Source organism: Pteropus vampyrus, unplaced genomic scaffold (genome assembly GCF_000151845.1).
Source record: "Pteropus vampyrus isolate Shadow unplaced genomic scaffold, Pvam_2.0 Scaffold137, whole genome shotgun sequence".
Classification (NCBI taxonomy): domain Eukaryota; kingdom Metazoa; phylum Chordata; class Mammalia; order Chiroptera; family Pteropodidae; genus Pteropus; species Pteropus vampyrus.
In genome coordinates this window covers 213,429-236,616 of record NW_011888918.1, presented here as the reverse complement: position 1 = coordinate 236,616, position 23,188 = coordinate 213,429, and the positions used below count along the sequence as shown (strand labels likewise).

The 23,188-nt window shown below is 34.8% G+C and overlaps 2 pseudogenes; both read right to left on the bottom strand.

Annotated features, from left to right (window-relative positions):
• Window positions 1–2,786: 2,786 nt before the first annotated feature.
• Window positions 2,787–2,905, bottom strand: LOC111744571 (annotated as a pseudogene).
• Window positions 2,906–17,009: 14,104 nt separating this feature from the next.
• Window positions 17,010–17,128, bottom strand: LOC111744582 (annotated as a pseudogene).
• Between the last annotated feature and the right edge of the window lie 6,060 nt (window positions 17,129–23,188).

Here is a 23,188-nt window from a genome sequence, read left to right as displayed (position 1 = left end):
CCCTAGGCCAAGATCTGGCCAGGTGCTGTCTTTCGCCCTGGAGGGCAGTCCGGCCAATGTACCGGCGTCGGAGGGACTGGATTCACTGTCCTGCCCACCTCCCAGGGAGAAATCAGCACCTGGCCAGACAGTGTGGGACCTGCAAGAAAGCTAGCTATTCGGGTTCCAGTCCCCTCACTGCCATGACTGTCCAGTTCACCAATATTCATGGTTTTGCTCCAAGACTCTGGGCTGACAAACAAAGGACCAGGAAACACTCATTCAGCCAGGCTTCCTCCACTCTGGAGGTTTTTCTTTCTCCCCTTTGGCCCTGTCTTCACTTGGCTCTTGTGCATTATTGAAGCGGCCAGGCCTGGGGCAGGTGAAAGCCCAGAGGGGACCTCTAGCTGGATAGGGGCCTGTTGACATCATTTCATCTTCTCTAGGCCCCTGGACTGGCACAGGAGAGTTGCCCAATTAATGCTCCTTGGATGGAGGACCAGCTATCAGTAAATCACAGCTGTTGTGCATGCCCTTGATGCCAGCCCAACTGTGGGCTTTCTCCTCTCCCAGCCTTTTGCTGTGTCTAACCATCACCCCAAAGACCTTCTCTTTTTCCTGACTTTCATTCCTTTTGCCTTCTACTCTCAGCTTCCACCTTCATGCCCCATCCCATTCCAATTCATATGAATATTCAAGCAGACATTTCTCTTTTCCTCTAATTTTCTTTTACCCTCTCAGGCAATTCTACATTCCTTCGCTAACCCTTTCTCAGAGACATTGTTAACATTTTGCATTCAGTAATATTCTAAATCTATTAAAGCTGGATAATATAAATACCTGTGAATTATAAAAGTGAGATTATTTGCATTCCTTTTTGAAACTAAAGTTACGATAACCAGTGACCCATAATATATAATGAAATTGAGATTTTAAGATTAAAACATTGTGGTGAAAATATATTTTTGAAATTAAATTAATAGTATGGAACTGGATACATAATGTGGCTATGGTTAAGCAAAAAATAAGGAATTCAAAATAAATATGAATTCTGTGATGCCATCCATTCAAATACTTTAGTACCATGACGTCTTTACAGTAAAGCATGAGTAAGGACCAGAAAGAAACATTTGGAAGCCATTGCTTAACTATGATAACATCAGCAACACAACAGTAACATTTTACTTCAGCAAGAATTGAGGTAGCAAATTGTATCCATCTATTGCTTTCAGTCCAGAAAGTGCTTTAGAATCAAGTGAAAAGAATGTTGTATGGTATTTGGCAGATAATAGAGTAGCAGTGTGTTCCATTTTAAATGAAAAACAATGCAGGTGAAAAGAGTCTTAAAGGAGCATTTGCATGGTTTGGAACACTTTTTTTTTTTTTTTTTAGGCCTGGAGTTTTAATGTAGTACATCCTTTAAAACTTTAGAAAATAGTGTTATTCAAATAAGCACACACATAAACTAACACATTTTATTATGAAATTCAGGACTCCATCATGGCAAAGTGGACAATAAAAAATTACTAATTTTCTCTAAATCTTCTGATCTCCAATAAGTGAATTTGCAACCAAAGAAACTACGATTGGTGTAATTTCTGCTGTGGCCATCAATCAGAGTATTGTGTACTCCATTGTTTCAGGAAATGAAGAGGGTAAGTAGATGTTTACTCAGTTGGTATTTTCACCATAAACCCGAATAAACTTTAAAATCATGAATAATTATGAGTGCTCAACAACCCACATCCTTGATAAAAGACATTTATAGAGTATAAGGTTTCCTCAAGCAGTTAAATTAGACATACGATTAGTAATTATAAGTAAATAATTGTAAGTAATTGCCTACCCATCATGGTTCGCTGAGAATAAAATGGTTTTTGAGCCTCTAGGAATAAATCCAAAGCTAACACCGTCTCACCTAGTCTTTGTTTTACCTATTGTCTACAGCTTAGTTTTTCCCTTTTGATACGCTGGATGGCCTGGCATGATATGGGTAGTCAAAAAAGTTAATATATATTTAATAAAAACATAAATGTTAAATATGTAATAAATGAATGAATGTTAATTATATTAAAGCAGTTTGCAAGGAAATTATAAAGGCCTTTTTCAAGTACTTCAACAACCAACCATTACAAGAAATTGCTGCCCCTGAAGCAAGCGCTCAACATCATGCTTTTCTTATTGCTTGTTTCTTTGTTTTTACTGTGCTGCTGTGCCTCCTCTCTAAATATTTCTAAACTTCCTTTTTCCTTAGAATTCCAACATCTGAGGTTGTGATTTCTCAATCTGTTCTGATACTTTCTTTCTCTCTTTTTTTTTTCTATTAGTGGTAAGAGAATACTAGAGTCAAGGTTTTTATTTCAAATAAACATACTATAGCTATTGCTATCACAGAAAACTGAAGGCAGCTGGGTTTGGATGTGATCAAATCCCTATTGACTATGTTGAATTTAAGACGTGCGTCACATCCAAGTAAAAATATCCAGGAAACAAACAACCGAAATGTGCTTAAACAATACTAAGTAGCTTTAAAATGTTCCCACACACATGAGGCAATATAACACTAGGGACTGAGACCAGATTATGGAGCCAGACTGCCTGGGTTTGAATCTCTGCGCACCTGTATCCTTGAGCAAGTTAACCGTGACTCATCTTCCTTTATGTAATTGCAGGTAAAACACTACTTTCTCCAAGATTTTTTTATTTTTATTTTTTAGGAGAGGCAATCTTTGGTTGACCTCACAGATTGCGAGGACCTGGTCAGCTTACAATCCCTTATTTTTTATTTTTTTATTTTTATTTTTTTATGCCTACAGTACCTGGTCTTCCTAGGTGGTCTCCCATCCAAGTACAAACCAGGCCCGACTCTGCTGAGTTTCCAAGATCAAATGGGATTGGGCTTGTTCAGGGTAGCATGGCCGTAGACAAAGATTTTTGAGTAAATTATGTAAAGTGCTTAGAATGCCATGCATTCTGTAAACTGCTGTACATAAATGTCTACTCCTGGTTGAAGTAAAAAAGGTAGTCTTGTTCCACATTATCACAAACACGATTACTTTCTGAGTCATGTTCCATGAAAGGTAGAAGCAAATGTAACTCACAAAGAACAGGGGACTTTAAACAATCTGTTTTTAAGCATCAGACTTCAAAGGCAAGTTCTAAATCCTTAAAATATAGTTGTTTATGACACAGTTAGGAGTTATCAACTTTCTCTGACCTTAACTGTAATTTAGCAGATGCCATTTCCTAACCAATGGACTATACTTTGTAGCACAGTAAACCACCTCACATCTTTGAGCAAGAAAAAAACACTAAATTGGAATAATAAATTCATTACTCAATGACTTAGGACAGTTGGTTTCTTTAAATATTTCTTTAGGGGAAGGGACACCTACTCAATTAGAGGTTCTTTATTTTATTTTTTAAAAAAACTTATCATGCCATGAATTCATAGGGAATGGGCTCCAGCAGCCCAGGTTCCTTTTCATTCATTCTCACAAAGTGTGCTTGTCTGAGTGAAGCAGGCTGGCACTTCAGTTGATCCCAGGTACCTTTCATTTGGCTTCCTGCTTTTCTTGATCACTTTTCAGGAAGCGATCTCAGCTGTTAGAGTGCTTAATATGCTCAATGTATACATTAATTCTCTTGGCAAGAATCTCACCCTTAAATTGTTTGTTTACAACAACGCCAACTGTATGCTGTGTGACATTGTAAATTCTTCCAGTTTTGCCATGGTAACATTTGTGGGTCATTCTTTTTTGAACAGTGTCCAGTCTCTGGATGTCTACAATATCAACTTTCTTGTAGATTCGCATGTATGTGGCCAAAGGAACAACTCAATGTTTCTAAAAGGCTTAGAGAATATATGGTGGGTGACTTTCCTCTTGCCTTTATGTTGGTCATTTTGGCAGTGTGGTGAAAAGGCTGTTTGGTTTCTTTCTGTGATTCTATTAGTTCTCTTCCTTGAAGATAGCGGAGTGGCTCTACTTACTACCCTCTTTCTCTCACAATGACTATTTTGTACAATCAATTCATTTATTTATCAATTTATTCAACAAATAGTTGTTAATTCACAAATCTTTATTAAGCATCTATTACATAAATATTCTGCCAGCCATGAGGGATAGAACAATGAAAAAATAGATCCTTGCCCTAACATACTTTACCCATCCGATAAGTGGAGATAGATAATAAAAATTGTTAAACTGATAAATAATAGAATTTAAGTAGTAATAAATGCTGTGGAGAAAACAAAAGTGAGGCAAAGATACCAGGAGTACAAGAAGTTGGATATTATAAAATATTACAAACTGCCTTGCTCTTTGCTCAATTATATATAAGCAAATTTATTTAAAAAAATGAACATTAGGGCAAAATATTTTTAGCCATTTAAAATAATAAATCATGTTTTCTAAACAATCAACATATTAAATTATCTGCTTTTCCCTCAAGTATTCATAGCAGAATATGCAGAATAATAAGATCCATTACATCATAAAAATTTTAATAATCTAATGAGATCATAAACTACTTGGTTAAACAAAATTGTATGAGTTCCTTTAAAACAGAATTTCTAAAGGCCTTTAGGACAGTAAAGGGCCGTCTGAATCCATGGTGAGGGATATATTATGCATTGCTCCCAAATGTAATTGATTACAGAAACATTAATTGTCAGGAGAATTCAAAAAAATAGAATTTCAAGACATGCACTTAGGATTACACTGATGTCGATCATTCTGGAGCATGGTTTCCAAAAGCCTGGATGTTATCATTTTTATGCATTAAATCACAGTGCCTTTTAAAGAGGATTATTTCTCCTTGTAGTGTAAAGAAATTGACCAAGAAATTATACTTTAATTCTTGATAAGTTCGGAATTAATAACATCATGGGTGTTATCTATGTGAATGCCTCTCTGGACTATGAAACAAGGACTAGCTATGTGCTTCGAGTCCAAGCTGACTCCCTGGAAGTGGTCCTTGCCAATCTCCAAGTTCCTTCAAAAACTAATTTATATTATTTAAGGGATGTTCAATAAATTGATGGTGTTCTGCTCATTGTCTAATGAAATACATATGTCTAAAAGTTCTCAGTGAAGAATGTAGGAAGATCATGAACATTCAGAGGTGTTTTCCCATTTATTTTAATTTCTGATAGATGACAACACTGAGAGGATTTCATACTCCTGAAATGTGGAGACAATAGCACACTATATTCAGACTTTGTGTATAATATTGTAGAACACTGTCATTTTTGAGTATGTTAGATAGTAAACCTTATTCTAGTCTGCTGTGAGGTACTGGCTAACCTTCTAGGATGTAGTATATTATTAATGAGTGTGTGACTGCTAGACATTCCCTGAACTGTGTGGTTTTTGGTACTTACATATTTTCTTAGAATAGAGGAAAACACATGATAAAATTAGTGACTAACATTTATCAACCTGTGTATGTCACATTATATTTAATTCACACTCATTTCTAGGAAATGAAATTATCTCCACTTTACAAAGACATGATGAGAAAAGGTTAAGTGACACTTGTCAGTAAATGAAAAGTTGAAGATTCAGTCTCACATCTTTTAACTCCAAAATCTTTTTTCAACGTTTTGTTCGATATACTTTAATCACACAGAGAAGCAAGTAAAAGCCAATTTGTGAAATGGGCCAGCATAAATTCTGTGAGCTATTACTAATATTGGGATAAATGCTATATTTTTCCCATTTTTTCCATTCATTGAGGTAATACTCCTTTGCAATTAAGCAATCCATTTTTTTTTAAGCAATCACACCAATATTTTTAGAATCTAGGAGTCCCAAGAAAGCCAAAAAGTTAATTTAGCCATTAGTAGAATAGAGGCTCAGAAAAAAAAAGTGGGAAACAGGATCTGACACATTTACCTTTTACTCTGGGGGCCATTCCTGGACATCCTATCACAACACTCCATCAATCAGTATTTTTAGAAAGGGGAAGAGGACAAAGGAAGAGAGCCAGAGCAAGGGTACACAAATGTATGAATGTGAGTGGAAGAGAAAAGGGAGTAAAATAGGAGTAAAAGGTAGAAGAGGCATGATAAAACTTCCTATCTGAGTTCAATCAATGATCATTAGAAATAAATCACTCTTTTCCTTTACTTCGAATCTCATTTACTGATCTAGTGTTGAAAACTGCAGAGGTGCAATCAAATCGTTTGAAAATATCAGATTATATGCAGTGTGTCTTTGGAATTAAAGGAATTAATTTGTCTTTCATGATTAGGCATCACTTGTATAATTAAATTTTTAAAAAATATCAGACCAGTTCTTTGAGTTTTTAAAATCTTTACACTGCAGGCAATTATATGTTTTATAAAATCTACAGAGTTAAAAGGTTAGGGTCAGTATAATTTACATTATGTAAAATACCTAACTGTAAATAAAATTAACTGTAAAAGTTCTTTGAAAACTTTCATCTTCATTTGAAACAAATAAGTAGTTAAAAAGAAAATTTTGGTAAATATTTAGGTTACAGAACTTGGTATTTTTTTACAAAATAGCTCTGATTTCTAGGAATAGAAATATATTTATACTCAAATATGAGTATAACACAGCTGGGTCTCATTACTATAATTTGAATTTAAATCTAAGGATAATAACAATTTACCTAATGCACACATGATGCTTGTATGTGCCCCATTATGCATGTAAAGTTGAGAAGGAATAGCGAATTCATTAATTATTCTCCCCAAAATTCATGAACTCTAATTACTATTAGTTGGTTTAATGCCTGATTCTTGAATATTGTTAGTAACATTTCGTGACTAACCTTTGCCTCTTCAGTGTGAAATACAGGCTCATGTATTTCTAACAGTTTTAGTTATAAATGTGACTGCTAATGGCCTATAATCAATTCCTAGTCAGTTAGCTATGCAAATAAGATTGTTATGTAAATTAAGGTTAATTAATTGTTTAAAGGTTCATCCTTTTTTCAGAATTAGCTGCCTTATGATTTTGAGCTCTACCACATATCATAGGAATAAGAATAATAAACAGAATAAATTGAATTCATTAAAGAAATATTTTATTGTGATTTTGTACCAAGAAGTTAATAAAATCATTTGCAAAGTTTTACATTATGCTGTAACCAAATTTAATATCTAATGAAAATTAATAATTGAAATAGAAAAAGTTTAGAACTTGTTTTCAAAATGTGACATCAGCAGTATTTAAAACATTTTTAATTAACCAATAAACTTAATTTAAAAAACATTTTTATCTTTTAGCATTAAACAACTTAAACAATTAAAATTATAGAGACTGTTACAATGAACCTCCGCATATCAACTACCCAGCTTCAACATTATTGAGTCCTGCGAAATCTTTTTTTCTATACTACCAATTGTGCCCTCATTCCATTATTTTGAAGTAGAGCAGAGACATAATATTTCACCCGTAAATATTTTAATATGTATGTCTTAAATATAAGGACTTTAAAGGGTTAATCCCCATACATTTCTTACTTGCCCCCAAATTAACAAAAATTTCTCCATATCAACAAATATCCTGTCCATATTTATATTAAAATTTTATTCACATCAGTATCCAAATAAAGTCCATCCATACATTGCAATAGGTTGATAGGTCTTTTAAGTCTTTTTAATTTATAGACTTCCGCACTGTCACTTCTTTTTATTCACCTTGTTCAAAACACCAGATTTCTGAAGTCTGGATACTGATGACTATATATGTTCAGTGGCTCATTTCATATTTTTCTGTCTCCTCTATTTTCTATAAATTGGTAGTTAGATATAGAGTCCTGATTAGATTCAGGTTTTTGTTGTTGTTTTTAGAAATAAATCATAAGTGATACAATATCCCCTTATCCTCAGGGTATATACTTTCCAAGAACCTTGGTAGTTGCTTGAAACTTCAGATAATACTTAACCCTATATGTATTATGTTTTTTTTTATACATATATACCTATGATAAAGTTTAACTGATAGCAGAGTAAGGGAGTAATAAGAATAATAATAAAATAGTACAATTATTACAATATAATAAAAGTTATGTGAACATGCTTACTCATTTCAGGGCATCTCTTGCTGATGACTTCATGTAGCCTCAGTGTTTTCTGGTGCAACGCACTGATGTCAATTGGAACACATTTTCTATTCATGCCTTCTGCCCACAAATGTAATATCTTTCTCATCTTAACTAAACACTTGTCATGCACTGTGACCATAACTTTCAGTCTGAGGTGCAACACAGCAAATCTAGCACAAATTTCTCTTTCTTTCTTCACAATTTCATAGATAGAAGATTTGTTCTTACTGTAGCTTTTAGCATATCGTTTGTTTTCTTTCATTATGAAGCAGGGATCTTTTAATTTTTTACTTAAAGGAAGCATTTTATACCTTCTCGGCATATCTGAATTGCTAGCATCAGTACAATTGCACTTTGGGGCCATCATTAAATAAAAAAGGGTAACTTGAGCACAAGCACCTTGATACCATGATGGTTGATCTGAAAACCCACAGGGGTACGAAGTGACTAATAGGCAGGGAGTGTACACAGTGTGAGGACACTGCACAAAGGGTTGATTCATGTCTCGGGTGGTATGGTGTGGGAGAGATTTCATCATGCTACTCAGAACAATGCGCAATTTGAAACTTATTAATTGTTAACTGAATTGTTTATGTCCAAAATTTTCCACGTTCTATTTTCAGATGACGATAACTGAAACCGTGAAAAGTGAAACCAGGCATGAGGGTGGGACTACTTTATGTACTATTTCTTTAAGAAGGTACATCAAATCTCTTTGACTCTCCTTTGTGATAGTAGCATCTACTGATTGTCATTTCCTACCTATTAATTTCTTTCAGTTCTTCTGTGTTTATTAGCTAAAATATTCCTATGAAGAGTAACCTATCCATATCAAATAATTGGTTACCTGATGATCCTGCTCCCATAGTAAGACAGGAAAAAAGTATATTTCTTTCCTTTATGTCATTGGACTTCAAAATAATAAGTTGATTCACTTTCATACTCCAAATGTGACTACTGAGATAGATTTGGTTTTATGAGCCATCTAGGTTTTATTGAAAGTACACAACTCTGCAGTTGTAGTTTAAAAGGAGAAAGAGAGAATATGCAAGCAAAAGGGTAGACTGTACTCCAGTAGGTAAACAAATGGATGTGACTGTGCTCCAATAAAATTTTACTTATTAAAACAAGCATGGGCCAGACTGGACCAAGGGACGGTAGTTTGCTCACTCTTATTCTAATCCTTGCTTTTACTTTACATAATACATTTCACATTCTTTTTTATTTTCTTTTGGCTAATTTTGGTATATTTTCTACTGTGAGCAATGCTTCTGCTTCATCTCTACCTTTCATGCATTTCTAATTTGAAGTAACATTATTTTCTCATTGTTAATATTGATAATATAATCAGTCCTATAGTTACTTGTATCTTGTGCTCTAATAGACTCCTCAGAGCAGGCTCATATGATCAGCATTTCATATGTTCGTACACATTACTTAGTGTTTATCTTAGGCTCTTGTAATTGAACTTAAATTTGGCTAGATATTTTATATGAGCCTTGACCCATATGTTTTTTTTTGACTTAAATATATTACTTCATTTTCTTCTTCTATGAAGCATTACTGTCAAAAGGTATAACTACAAACTGGTTTTCTTTTTAAATGGGTGTTGGACTGATTTCAAGTTTTCAAAGAATTTACTTTTTTTGTAGATTAATTTTATTTTTTACTTAAGTTTATTGGGGTAACATTGGTTAATATAATTATAGAATTCAAAGCTGTACATTACAATTTGACATCTGTGTATTCTATTGTGTGTTTACCATCGAAAGTTCAGTTTCCTTCAGCTACCATATATTTGATCCCCTTTACCCACTTCACCTTCCCCATAACCCCCTCTATTAGACTCCCTTTAACTGTCTACCTCTTACCTCCTCCCCCATGCCCTACCCTCTGGTAACCACTAGTCTATGTCCATGTCCATGTCCTTGTCCATGAGTCCCTGTTTGTCCTGTTCGTGTTGCTTTTAGGTTTATATCTCATATATAAGTGATATCATGTGATTTTCAACTTTTTCTGTATGGCTTATTTCACTTAGTATGATTATCTTGAGGTCCACGCATGTTGTCACAAAAAGCAGAATTTCATCTCTTCTTATGGCTGAGTAATATTCCATTGTATATATGTACTACAGCTTCTTTAGCCAATCATCTATCGTAGGACAATTTTGTTGCTTCCATATCCTGTCCACTGTGAATAACGCTGCTATGAACATTGGTGTACAAATATTTTTTTGGATGTGGGGTTTCAAGTCTTTTGGCTAAATATCCAGTAGAGGAATTGCTGGATCATATGGTAGTGCAGGCCTCATAGTGGAGAATTCCCTCAATTTTTGTATGTCTTGAAAGGTCTTAATTTCTCCTTCATATCTAAGAGAGAGCTTAGCTGGATACATTATTCTAGGCTGGTAGTTCCTTTCACTTAATAGTTTAAATATTTGATTCCATTCCTTTCTGACTTGTAAGGTTTGCACCGAGAAGTCTGAGGATAATCTAATGGGTTTTCCTTTATAAGTTATCATTTTTTTCTTCCTGGCTTCCCTGAGCATTCTGTCTTTGTCATTGATTTTTGATAATTTTAATACAATGTGTCTTGGTGAAGGCCTTTTTGGGTTGAGATAATCGAATGTTCTATTGACTTCTTGAATTCCAAGCTCCAGCTCGTTCTTTAGAGTTGGGAAATTCTCGTCAACTATTTGTCTGAAAATGTTTTCTAATCCCTGTTCCTTTTTCTCACCTTCGATAATGCCCATTAGTTTTGTTTCCTCTCCTGATGGTTTCAGCTAGTTCTTGAATTTCTCTTTCATTATTTTTTATTCTTCGGTTTCTCTCTTCTTCCTTCTGATTTATTTATAGATTTCTGTCTTCAACATCCCTGATCCTTTCCTCCATTTGGTCAACTCTATTTCCCAATCTTGCTATTTCATTTTTCAGCTCTTGCAGTGTGTTCTTCATCTCCAGAAGTTCTATTTGGTTCTTTTTGAGGGTTTCAATCTCCTTGCTTTCTTTCAATTCTTGAAATTGTTAATAGGTGTCTTTCAATTCTTGAAATTGTTAATATGACTCGTTTCAGAATTCACTGAGTTTTTTCAGAAGTACTGAATTCTTTGTCATTTAAATTGCATATTTCTTTGTATGCTTATTTTCTAGAGATTTTTCTCTTTTTTTCTAAAATGGATTGTCACCTGGTTGTTCATGGTGTTTAATGGACTCTTTCTCTGCCCGGGCATTAATGGAAATTTATTCTGCTTTTTTTTTTTCAGGAAGAAGATGTATTGTTTAAAGGTCTCTCTTTAGCCTGCTGCAAAGACAACGCTTTTCTTTTGGTTTCCAGTAGGTGGCGGCTAAGCCTCTTGGATCTCTGTTTTATAGAAAGCTTTAAAAGTGCCTTTTTATTTTCTGATAGATATTTAATCATTCTCACTACCCTCAGTTTCAGTCCCTGTCAGGGTTAGCAACAGTTTCGGTAGTGTTTGCTCAGATCTCCTGGGGTTCCATGGTGTTCGGTCTTGGAGAGTAGCGGGGGAGGGGCTCTCTGGGTTTGGAGATGGGGGCTGTGGCTCAGCCTTGGTTTTGCAACTGTGGCCGGTAAAGATCAATTGTTTTTTTCCTCCACCTGCCTTCTGCCCTGATGATGGGACCCTGCTGCTGGCCAGACACAGAGAGCTCACAGCTTTCCCAGGTTGGGCTGTTAAGGGAATTCACTGCTCCTCCCCATCCCTCTTCTGCAGGTACCTACAGTGGCTGTGAGAGGCAGCTTCTTTATTTCTCACAGACCACTTCCTGACACCCGAGATTCTCATCTGCAGTAGCTCTTATGCGCAGATCTCACACTCAGACTTACTGGTGTGCAGCTTGGGTGTTTTTTGCTGAGTTTTAGCTGTTCAGCTTAATGTTTCAGGGGAGAGATCTGGGGAAGTCTCTCACTCCGCCATGTTTCCAAAGATCCTGAGTTTACTTTTTTTTAATGTCCAATAATTTATTTAACATACCTCTATGGTGGCTATATGGAGTCATTTTCTGCATATATATGATATATCCATTCAAGTATTATTTCAGGAAAGTTTTCTTGAATTCTGCATTTTATTATTTTTTTCTGTTTTTTTTTTTTTAATTTATTTTTCATCTCAGGAGACTCTTATTATATAAGTGATGAAACTTCTATCCTTTATATTACATTTTGTCTATTATTTAACATCTTTATTCATTGTATTTAGACAACAATTTTTTATTTATGATTTTTTTCTAATTCTGATGCGTGTTTTTCATAGCTTCTCTTTTTTAATAAATTAGCTTGTTTCACAATATGAAGGCAGATTTTTATCTTTTTAAAAAATGGCTTCATTTTCTTAGGGCTGTTAATTTGCTTGCTATTCTCTTTTTATTTTGAGACTTCGACCATGATCCTTTTCTATCATTCATGTTTAAATAAAATTATTCTTTTCATGCTCTTAAAAAGGAAGGTGAACTGGGATACCTTTTCTAATTCACAGCTCTAGAATACCTGTTTTAGTATTTTTATAAAGTGTTCAAAATATATATCGTTTTATTTTTGAAATCCATTTGCTTTTTTTCTGTGCTCCCACTTTAATTGGAGAAATTTTCTTTTCTTTTTCCTTTTTCTTTTTTACCCTATTGTGTCTGTCCTGCTCAATTTATAGTCTGCTCTCAGTGTTTTCTCTTTAGTGTGGACTTTTGTGCTACAACTGCTTTCCTATTGGCTTAGTAAATTTCTCATTTCATATAGCTGGACAACTTTGAGGTTCACTGGCTCATGACCAACAGAAATCCTTATTCTTCCCTGAATATCCTTAAAAGTAGTTGTCATCATACTTGCTGATATTGTAGAGATTTTGTTTATGTCAGTTGTTTTCCATAGCCCCTCACATTTTGTGATTTGGAAGTTAGCTTATTGCTTTATTTAATTGTAGGTATTATCTGTGGAGTTTTGGTTTGATGCTATGTTTTCCTACTTAAATAAGTTTGTACATGAGGAGGAGACCTAGAAGCAGGAGAATTTCCACAGAAATAACTATACACGTTAATAATTTAGCCCACTAAAGATACATAGATCTAGATAAAAGACAAAAGATTCCTGGGCAGAAATGAAGGACTTTATTCCAACAAAAAATACATGTATGTGTATCAGCATAGTAATGCAGCTCTCCCTCAGCACCAAATTTCACAGGCAAATTTCAAGGCCAGATATAATCTCAAGAGTGCCATACAGCACAAAAGAACTTTAAACTTAGAAATTCTGCCATTGTGATAGCAAGCAATAGCAAGTCTTTGGGAGATCAGGTAAATTGTTGGACTATGTGACGCATCCCTGCAACTATTATCTCACTTTTCAGAATTGCCAGCTGCATAAACAATCCTGTGTCCCAGGTGAAAAATGCTCAGGGCATTGCCACTTTGGCCCACTCAGCAAGATGTATAGAACTACAAGAGGTCAAAGATTTACTGTCTCCCAATATTTGATTGTGTAAATCTCAGTGTTTGTAATGATGAAGGATACTGAAAGATTCAAATATTACATTGTCACTTTAATCAATTTTCTCGAATTCCTAAATACAAACTTTAACCCAAGGATATTTGAAATATTTGTTGAATCAGTGGAATTATTCCACAGTCAATGAATTTGAGAGAATGGGAACTATGTAACCCTCTTATTTTAACTCAGTGTTAGCTGTCACCAAGGTTTAGATTAAGTTTTAACTCAGTTGCATTAAGTTTTTTAATCCGCGGCTTCTAATAACAATTTTTTCCCTTTCCAAAATACTGGTTTTTATCTTTTAAACTCCATTAATCATATTTGGAAGTAGTGGCTAACAATAAATATGTGATGACCTGATTAAGTAAATTATGAATAAAATAGTCCAAGTTAACAGAGACCATTTTTAAAGAGCATATTTTCCAAGAATTGGTAAATAAACATAGAGAGAAGGGCTAAGAAATTTCGGTCTACTAGTTCATTAGACAACTGCTAAAATAAAAGTGGCAAAATAAAGAGAAAGTGTATCTCAAAGTCAGAAATATGATACCTCTCATGTTGTTGTTGTTCTTGTTATTGGTGTTTTTATTTTCTATTCAACAAACTCTAGGCTTAGCATATTAATGACTATCAGTTCAGAAATACAGAGAGGGCTAGTGATAGTACACAGTACAGTGCAGTACAGTAGTGAACAACTAAAAAATCAGAGAAGGCTTTTCAAATGAGCTGTAAACTTTGAGCTGTATCATGAAGAAGGAATAGAAAAGCTTTGAAAGGACAGTTCCAAACATAGTAAGTTTATATTAGAAATGATGAAGTATTAAATCAGAGGTTTAGACAAAAGTACCAAGATACAATAAACCTAAAATTACAAAGAACTGTACAAGAAACAGATACATATTATCAAAGATATTTAAATTAGAATAAACAGCACAACAATTAATCACTCTAAAACCCCTATTCCCAAAGAGAATACAAAAGGTCAAGTAAATGACTTTAGAAGTGATTTTGTGTAAAATATTCTTTTGGGAAAAACAAGTTGTAAAGTATTTGCATTCTCTTTCTCATCCCCCCAGATGTTTAAGCCCCCAGAAAAGAGGGTTGCGAGAATATATACTTTCTTCCCAATTGTAATGTTCACTGTGTCCCCATGTTTCAGTGAGCACCGTGAATTCATGTCTGAGAACCGTTAGGTAATCCAGAGTGTAAACTAGAGCTGAAAAGCTGTTCTGATGGCTGCAGCAGAGGAGCATCACAGCTACTTTAAAAGAATCTGGTACTCATAGAATTATGTAGGCAAAGAGCCTGTGAATGTTACCCAAGGTCCAGATTTGGGACACATGTGAATACTAGATTTTGTAGATCCTCTTTAGCAGGGTCACCTGGAGGAGTGATGAGAATGCAAACAGCAAAAGCTGGAGATGAATTGCTGAATTTTTCCTGAAGTGATAAAATGGAATTAAATGAGACATGCTGTCCAAATCAAGTTGCTGCAGGAGAACACTCCAGTGCTGAAAGTGTCCCATGGATGATGTCTCTTTTGAACACAGGTCTGACTCAAAGCGTGTTCAACCACTTCACAATAGTAATATTTAATTTGAAAATTTCTTCCCTACCTTATCAATCTTTTCTCCTTAGTCTCCAACTGTAGATGATAACAACCTGAGTGTTAAAAAAGTACCTTCTAGTAAACTGGCAAGGAAGTGAGGAATAGAGAAAAAGGAATTCTTTTACAACCTCTTCTCTCAAGGCAGTAGACTCTCCAAGAACATATCTTAGCTGGGAAGAGAGAAAAAATTTACCATTAAATAAAATTTGAAATATTGACTGATATATTGAATTAGAGAATCTTTTATTTTTAAAACTTATCATGATCATTGTACTTGCTATTAACTAGCACTACATTTTTAAGAGCTCATGGGATTTCTTGAGCTTTCATTCGACAGCAGAAGAAAAGAGTTCCTCAAATCAGCAGAATACAGGAGATAGTAGAAAAGAAAAAAATAGACTTTATGATTATATTTCATATGTCTTTATTAAGAATACTGATATTTCAGTGTGGCTGGAGAGCAGAATAGAGTCGAAACATTTGTAATGAATTTAAACTCCATTAGGGTAGAGTTTTTGTTTATATGTATTGATATACCCCAATAGCTTACAATGTGCAGCTCATGAATATACTCAATAAAGGCTTGTCCAATGAAGTAGTGAGTCTGGAAAGTTAAAGCCAGATTATGAAGGGATTTAAATATCAGGCTAACAGTATGCAAATATGCAGCGTATATACCACCTATACTTCCTATGCCATAGCAGACTTGTCACTTTTTCATTGTCATAATTTAGGTAGTCATTAAAGCAGATGGAGCCTGTACAATATCTTAATTATGGGAATGTGTTTAGGAGCTGCCTCCCAGTGCTTGATATTACAGGGACTCTGAAGAGATTTCAAGGAATTCTCTCCCTCCACATTCATAGCTGGAATGTAAAAGTTGATTTCTCAGTCCTTCGCCACAAACTCTGTGGTCTTTCAGATTTCCAGTTTTCACTTCTCTTCTGCTGATTCCATTTTGTCAATTATCCAAAATTTCTTCTTTGGCTCTCATGATTTCTTAGTCCCCATTATTTTCGATCAAATAATTATCTTCATTTTATGAATAAAAGATAAATGTGAATACATTCATGTTTTGAATGTTATTTCAAAATTATGAATCATCTTTTCTTCCTGTCTATGATCTCTGTCTCCCCAGACCACATCAATCTCTCCTGGGTTCAGGTCAGAATGTTATTGGTCCTGAAAAGTCTTCAAGGAATCTGTGTTCAAAAGAACCATCATGGAAACTTATATCAATATTACTGCCACAAAATCATCCACATCTCATATTTTTATGTTGCACAAAAGCAACAATATTCATCTTTATAGCTCAGTTTGATTTATTGAGTGCTACAATTGAAGTGCAAGTTTTCTTTTATGGTAAAATTATATTTATCGTTAAATATGGAAGAAAAAAACCCATAGCTTTCTATAAATATGTCATTGTGTTTCACTTCAATAACTAGCCTTTCAGTCAGGAATAAAAGACAGATATAACGTTAACTGATGATAGAACTACTCTAATGCTATTGATTTCGTTCTGTGGTTTAGCTTTTGAGTACAACGTGTAATACATTTCATTTTCTTGGCTTTTCTACTTCCAAACAGAAGGTCTGTGACAAATAATGCTAATGACTCTTTACTCATGATTAACTGACTTACAAAAGCATTCCTCTTATAACTTGAATAACAACATTGTAGAATGTTACATTATTTTTTCAGTCCTAATATCCCAGTTATGTTCAAGGCCTTCTATTTCTAATGATAAACATATGGCCACAGTTTTAGAAACTCTATTAAATCTTTATTACTTTATTAATTTTTTATTTTTATTTATTTATTTTTAATTAAAAAAAATTTCTTTTTACACCTACAGCACCAGGTCTTCCTAGGTGTTCTCTCATCCAAATACTAACCAGGCCTGACTCTGCTTAGCTTCTGAGATCAGATGGGATCGGGCTTGTTCAGGGTGGCATGGCCGTAGACGAATCTTTATTACTGTAAAACTTAGAGATTACTTTATGACAACTGATATCATAATGCCCTTTGTGATATTTTTGTCTCAAACATTCCAGACATCTTATATAACTAGTTGAAAAAATTACATTTTTAATACGACAAATTTATCTGTCCAAGAAAACGATTCCATTGTGAAAAATAGCTTGTGGAAAAGGTAATTTTAAAATGATTATGGAATTTTATTTTAATACATTTACAAATCCCAATACATTGAGGCCATATTCTTCCCCAAATTGATTTGCGGTTTTGGTGACAGTAATGTGTGATTTACCTTTCTTAATTAGAGTATAGATTATAATATATATTTCTTAAAATGTAATATGAAAAAATCACATTTCATGAGGAAAACATTTTATATGGCTTCCATGTACAATTAAATCTAAAATACTTAAGGGTCAAGGAATGAATAAACTGGTTCTCCTCAACTGATACTAAGAATAAGCAATGGGGCCAAAACTTAGGATTTATTTTTTTTTTCATTCTTAGGAACTTCTGTTTAACATAGTTAATAATTTAATTTTTGCTTAGCAATTTTAGTCTTGATTTAATTTGAGATTCAAAATAGAGTTCGTTCTCTGGTTCACAGATATTTTTGCAACCTTATATTCTGTTTCTGAGACCAGTAACATTTGATTGATAACAAAGCCCCAGAACTATGCAATTAGAAACTCCCATTTTCTAAGTATTTTAAAAAAATTTTCAGTTACACTTGTCATACAACATTATATCAGGTTCAGGTTACTACATAGTAATTAGACATTTATATAATATATGAAGCGATCACCCCAATAAATCTAGTTCCTCTCTGGCACATACATAATTATTTTTGGTTTTTGGTTGAATATGCTAAGGAATAATAATAATAAAAAAAAGCTTCCCATTAATGAAACAATGAAAGAAATTTCAACATTATGTTTATATAATAGAAAGAAATATGGGGGAAAGAATCGCATAAAATGAATATAAATAGAATGAACCTTCGGAAGTTTCAGTTTTTCACCTTCAGTGGGGTTCTTGATCCTGTTTTGCTTGGCATTTCCTAAGTCACTGTATTTCTCATTTTCACATTGGTTATTTACCTTCATCTCAAGGAATAACTACACCTTGCTGTTTTTGCTTGCATTATTACCCCTAAAATGTCCTTCCTTCATTGTTTCACAGGTAAATTCCTATTTTACAAGGCTCAGTTTAAAAGTCATCTAATTTTTGAAACTCCTTAATCATCCATTATTCCTATATCATGGGAAACAAATACATCTGGCCTGTGAGGTCTCAAAGGCAAGGATATAATATTATCTAATTTCATATTTTTCAGTTTCCATCTCAGGAGCACAGGTACCATGTGAGTGATCTCAGAGAAGATACAATTTGAGATGGATCTTGAAGGAGAAAAGAGTATAGATAACAGTATGGAGATTTCAGGGGAAAATAGTGAATCCTCCTTGGCTTGTACAATAGACAATGTACCTAGTAAATTATGTTTGATGCTGAGAGGGAGCAGAATTTGGCATCTCAAATTATGCCTTTTGGAGTATTGGTTATTTTTAGTTGTTGTTTTTTTTAAGAAAATAAATATTCAGGAAAAACTTCTTAACTTTTCCAATAACTGCCTAAAAGAAGCTAAAGAGTACCTGCTCCATAAAGGGTCCTATTATCATAGATATCTATAGTTTTATATGAACTAGTTATGATAGACAGGGAAAAAACAGCAAGGCTCATTTGATCTAAGTCTTCTCTGTATCTTATTGTTAAAGATGGCCCAACAAACATTTATTTTACAAGCATTTGATTTTCTATCTCCATGTGAATTGCTATCCTACCCTTTGAAATCCAAAACCACAACTCCTCACTTCTTTTTAGCTCCAGATATCCTGTAAAACTTAACTGTGTAATCTGTCATCTGGTCTCACATTCTTATGGAACACTTATATTTACATGCATAATAAATTTAGTCATTTTTTCTCCTGTTTATTTCTCATATTAATTTGATTTTTAGTTCTTCCAGAAGACCTTAGAAAGTAGAAGGAAAATTAATTTTTCCACCCTGCTCTGCATGCTTTGATGCTTCTGTCAGTGAAATGTGGTCATGTTATCTATTGCTCTATTGAACTTTATCTTTTGACATTTATTATTTATATACAAGAATCATATTGTACTTACTATTAGTGCCTGTTATGTATGACTTTGGTTAAAATTTATGAAATTCTGGCTTACACTAATTAATAGAATCATAATTTTATACTTCTCAGGGATTATGAATTGCATTACACTTACAAAGACATTTATGAATTAAACATATGAAATGCTAATAAAATGCTAGACATATGGCCAAATAACAAAACTACTGCCTTCTAAGATAGAAATGGTAAATATACGTATAATGTAGGATAGTGGAATTGTGTTCTTTCTGATCCTCAGATATTACTTATTATCCTTGGTATATTATATGGATTGGTAAAGCTTTGTGGGTCCTCTTATAATTATTATTACTCTTTAACTAATGCTAGTGTTCTAACTTACAATTATGTAAAATAAAGATAATTCACTTAAGAGGCATGAAGACTTGGACTTTATTTCATATTTAATTATGCAGGAAAGACTTATATCTTATTTTTAGGAAAATATCTTAAATTGTATTAATGGACACAGTGAGAGACTTACAAAAACAAAGTAAATCAAGCAATTATTATATGTGTTTGTGTGTGTGCATACAAATATATAACCTTTCTTGCACACTAATACTTTTTGAGTTATTATTTTACTTGCAACAACTATTCTTCATTTATTTTTAAAATATATAAAATATGAATCTGTTTTCTGTCACAAAGCTCTTGAATCATTATTTTCATGCTTCATAGATCATGCCAAAACTATACATTAAATGAATATATGGAGTACTTGATAAGCATAAGCATTGTGAGGACATAAGATTGTGGGGACATGGATAAGTAAGATGACATCTTTTCTTTTTTTTCTCCTGACTGCTCCAGCCACTATGCTCAAGGAGCTGGTACCCAGGGGCCAGGGTGGTCATTAAGAATCCCTCACTCTGGCCAACTCAGGACTGAACCAAGTGATTCCAGACATCATTGTCTTCAAAGAGTTTAGATTCTGGTGGAGAAGCTATGATGCTGAAGCATACAAATATTAGTAACAGCAAAATAACATGTGGGTAATTGCTTTCAGAGAAACATAGACATGCATGGTTTGACTGTAAAGAAAATAAATGCTGTGGTGAACTACATAGCTTCTTGATTGAGGAAGTGGAAACTTCATTTGAAGCAAGAACTGGTTTTGTTTGATGCAATTGATTCTGATTAGGGTAGGTGGATGAGGTATGAGAAAGAATTGAGGCAGAAAGGCATCATAGAAGAAAAAGTATCTCTCTAGTTTCCCTAAACTATAGAGAGACGAAAATAATTGGTACATACCCGAATACACCATAAGAAGAGCTAAAAGCAACAGTCTTACAATTGTACCACTCTTTGTATTGAAAGGGAATTTGGAAGTGAAGTAAGGAAAAATGCATTGATCATGTAACAATGGTCAAGGTAACACATCTTAATGCAGGGGAGCTAATGAAGCTAATCAGCTTGTGATACTGAGAGGCAGTTCAGCTCCATTGACCCAACTCTGATCCAACAAATTACTTACATATTTATCTATCAAAAGAGAAGAATTAATGAGCCTCCAGGACCATTTGGTCCTGTGTCTTTGAGAGACTGGCAGGAGAAAAGAGCAAAAGTCTGAGTTTGGAGAAGCCCTCCATTTAGCGAATGAGAGAAAGAAATAGCCACTGAAGAGGCCACGGAAAAGATTAATTAACTGTGTATAATGATGGCCTGTTAGCCAAAAGAGAAGAGGAATTTAAGAGAGGTAGAGGATGGTGAAAACATCAAACATTACTGATTTTCAAGAAAATGTATGACTAAAGAAAATAGGTTTAATGACAGTCAGTTTGACAACACAGTAACTGCATTTAATGTCAAATAGTGACAACTTTTCAGTGGAAGAAACAGGGAAATTACAGTAGATAAAGGATTTCATGGTTTTATCTACACAAGATACAATAAACAATTTACCATACTCTTAAATATTTCTTGATTTTTCTTAATTTTTTTATTTTTGAAACCTGCATTTCAGCTTAATTTACACATTATATGAATTCAAAAGTACAAACTGATTATTTTGTATCAGAAATAAGAAACATAAATTTAATTTGTCATTCTTTTTTCTACCTGATTTATTTTATTTTTATTTTTTAAATTTATTTATTTTTAATGGTGACATTGGTTAACAAAATCCAGTAAGTTTCATCTGTACTCTTTAACAGTAAGGCATATATATATATTTACACTGTGTGTTCACCTCTTATAGTTTACTTTCTGTCACCACATATTTGACCCCATTTACCTCGAAAACCTCCCCTCTATCCACACCCCCTATGCTCTGGTAACCACTAGTCTATACTTCATTTCCATGTGTCTGTTTGTGTGTCCTGTTCATTTTTTGCTTTTTGGTTTATATCCCACACATAAGTGACATCATGCGCTGCATGCCAACGGCCACAGGGGGCGCACCATCTATTGCTGCTGGCTGGACTGCCCAGGTTGAGTGCAGAATCCACAAGAGAACTAGAGCCTCTTTTCGCCAACAAAAAGGAGCCTGGCGCCACCTTCGGACCCCAGGAGGCCCAGTAAGACTATGGCCAAAGCCTGGTCCAGGGCTCTGATGGCTGAGGAGGGATCCTGGGTGTGGCTCATCTCATGTGCTTTTCTAAATAGTGCGTACAGAAACTTTCCTTTGCTCTGACGTGACCTTGAGCTTCATCCTCGCATTTCACTCATAATGCTTTGGTAAATTTCAGGTGATTGTGGGGACATGGTTGTCTGAGTTGCCTGACACTTCTAGTGGCCAGCCTCGAAATTCGAGAATTCCCGATGTGTCAGTTGTGGACAGTAAGACTCTGTGTCAAACACTGTCAGACAGTTGATCCCCTAGGCCCCTTTCGCCCTACCCACCACCATTCTCGTCAAATCCTTTACTAGCATTTGCCCTTAAACCACTTAGGAGGCTTTGCCTCGCAGAATTAGAGCATCCTGGGTTGTTCCTCACAGATTAGGGATTATTTCAGGGAAGAATAAGAACAGAGTTGCAGAGAGAGGCAAATACCCTGACAGGGCAGAGATATGCAACTGTTGTCAACTGCTTGGGTCTCGGGAGGCATATCTTCACCCAACTCCAAGGAGACGGGTGCCTCTACAGTACACTTTGTCCATGACAAGAATGTTCATTCCTCCATGATGCTGCCTTTTTTGGTGTATTATTGGGAAAAGGAGCATTGAGTAGGCATCACCATCACAGCTTTCTTTTTGTGTTTCCATTGTGGGCTACCCGATCCAGAAAGTATGAGGCTGTAACACCTCTGGCCTTTGAGAAGCTGCCTTCTCACTGAGAGTTGAACCTGTCCCTTTCGAGTTCATCTCTTACTGCACTCAGGGGATTCACATATTCCACATACTTCCATGAAATAGTCATGCACTCAGTCTGCCACTCATTTTCAACTTCCTCTCACCTTACACCAATGTCCTTGATTAACATCTCTGTGATTCAACCGAAAACCATCCCGTCAAGTCCACACAGTGATCCAGTTTGTCCACGGTTCTGTTGTACCAGAAAGCCTGACTCGGCATTGGCGCCCCAAACCCTGCTAGTGTCTGTCATTTGTAGCAAATGAAACCTAGCTGAAATTCGTAGCTTTGAAACCTCGGGAAATGTCAGGTGTGTTAGTTGATTAGCCAACAGCTGTTGATTCCATTGCAGCTCAGCATCAGCTGCCTGGTGGTTGTCCGTCACCCTGGCGCTGACTCTCTTTGCACATGTTGTTGTCCTCTTGCTGCCCTGAGGCTCTGGTCATTCCCAGTTAGTTTTCTTTCAGAGCCGAAGAATTCGCTTTTGCTTGTTTTGCTCCTTTACGTCTTGCCCTCTGTCCCAAGTCCACATGGGAGTGAAACCAGAAAGACCTTG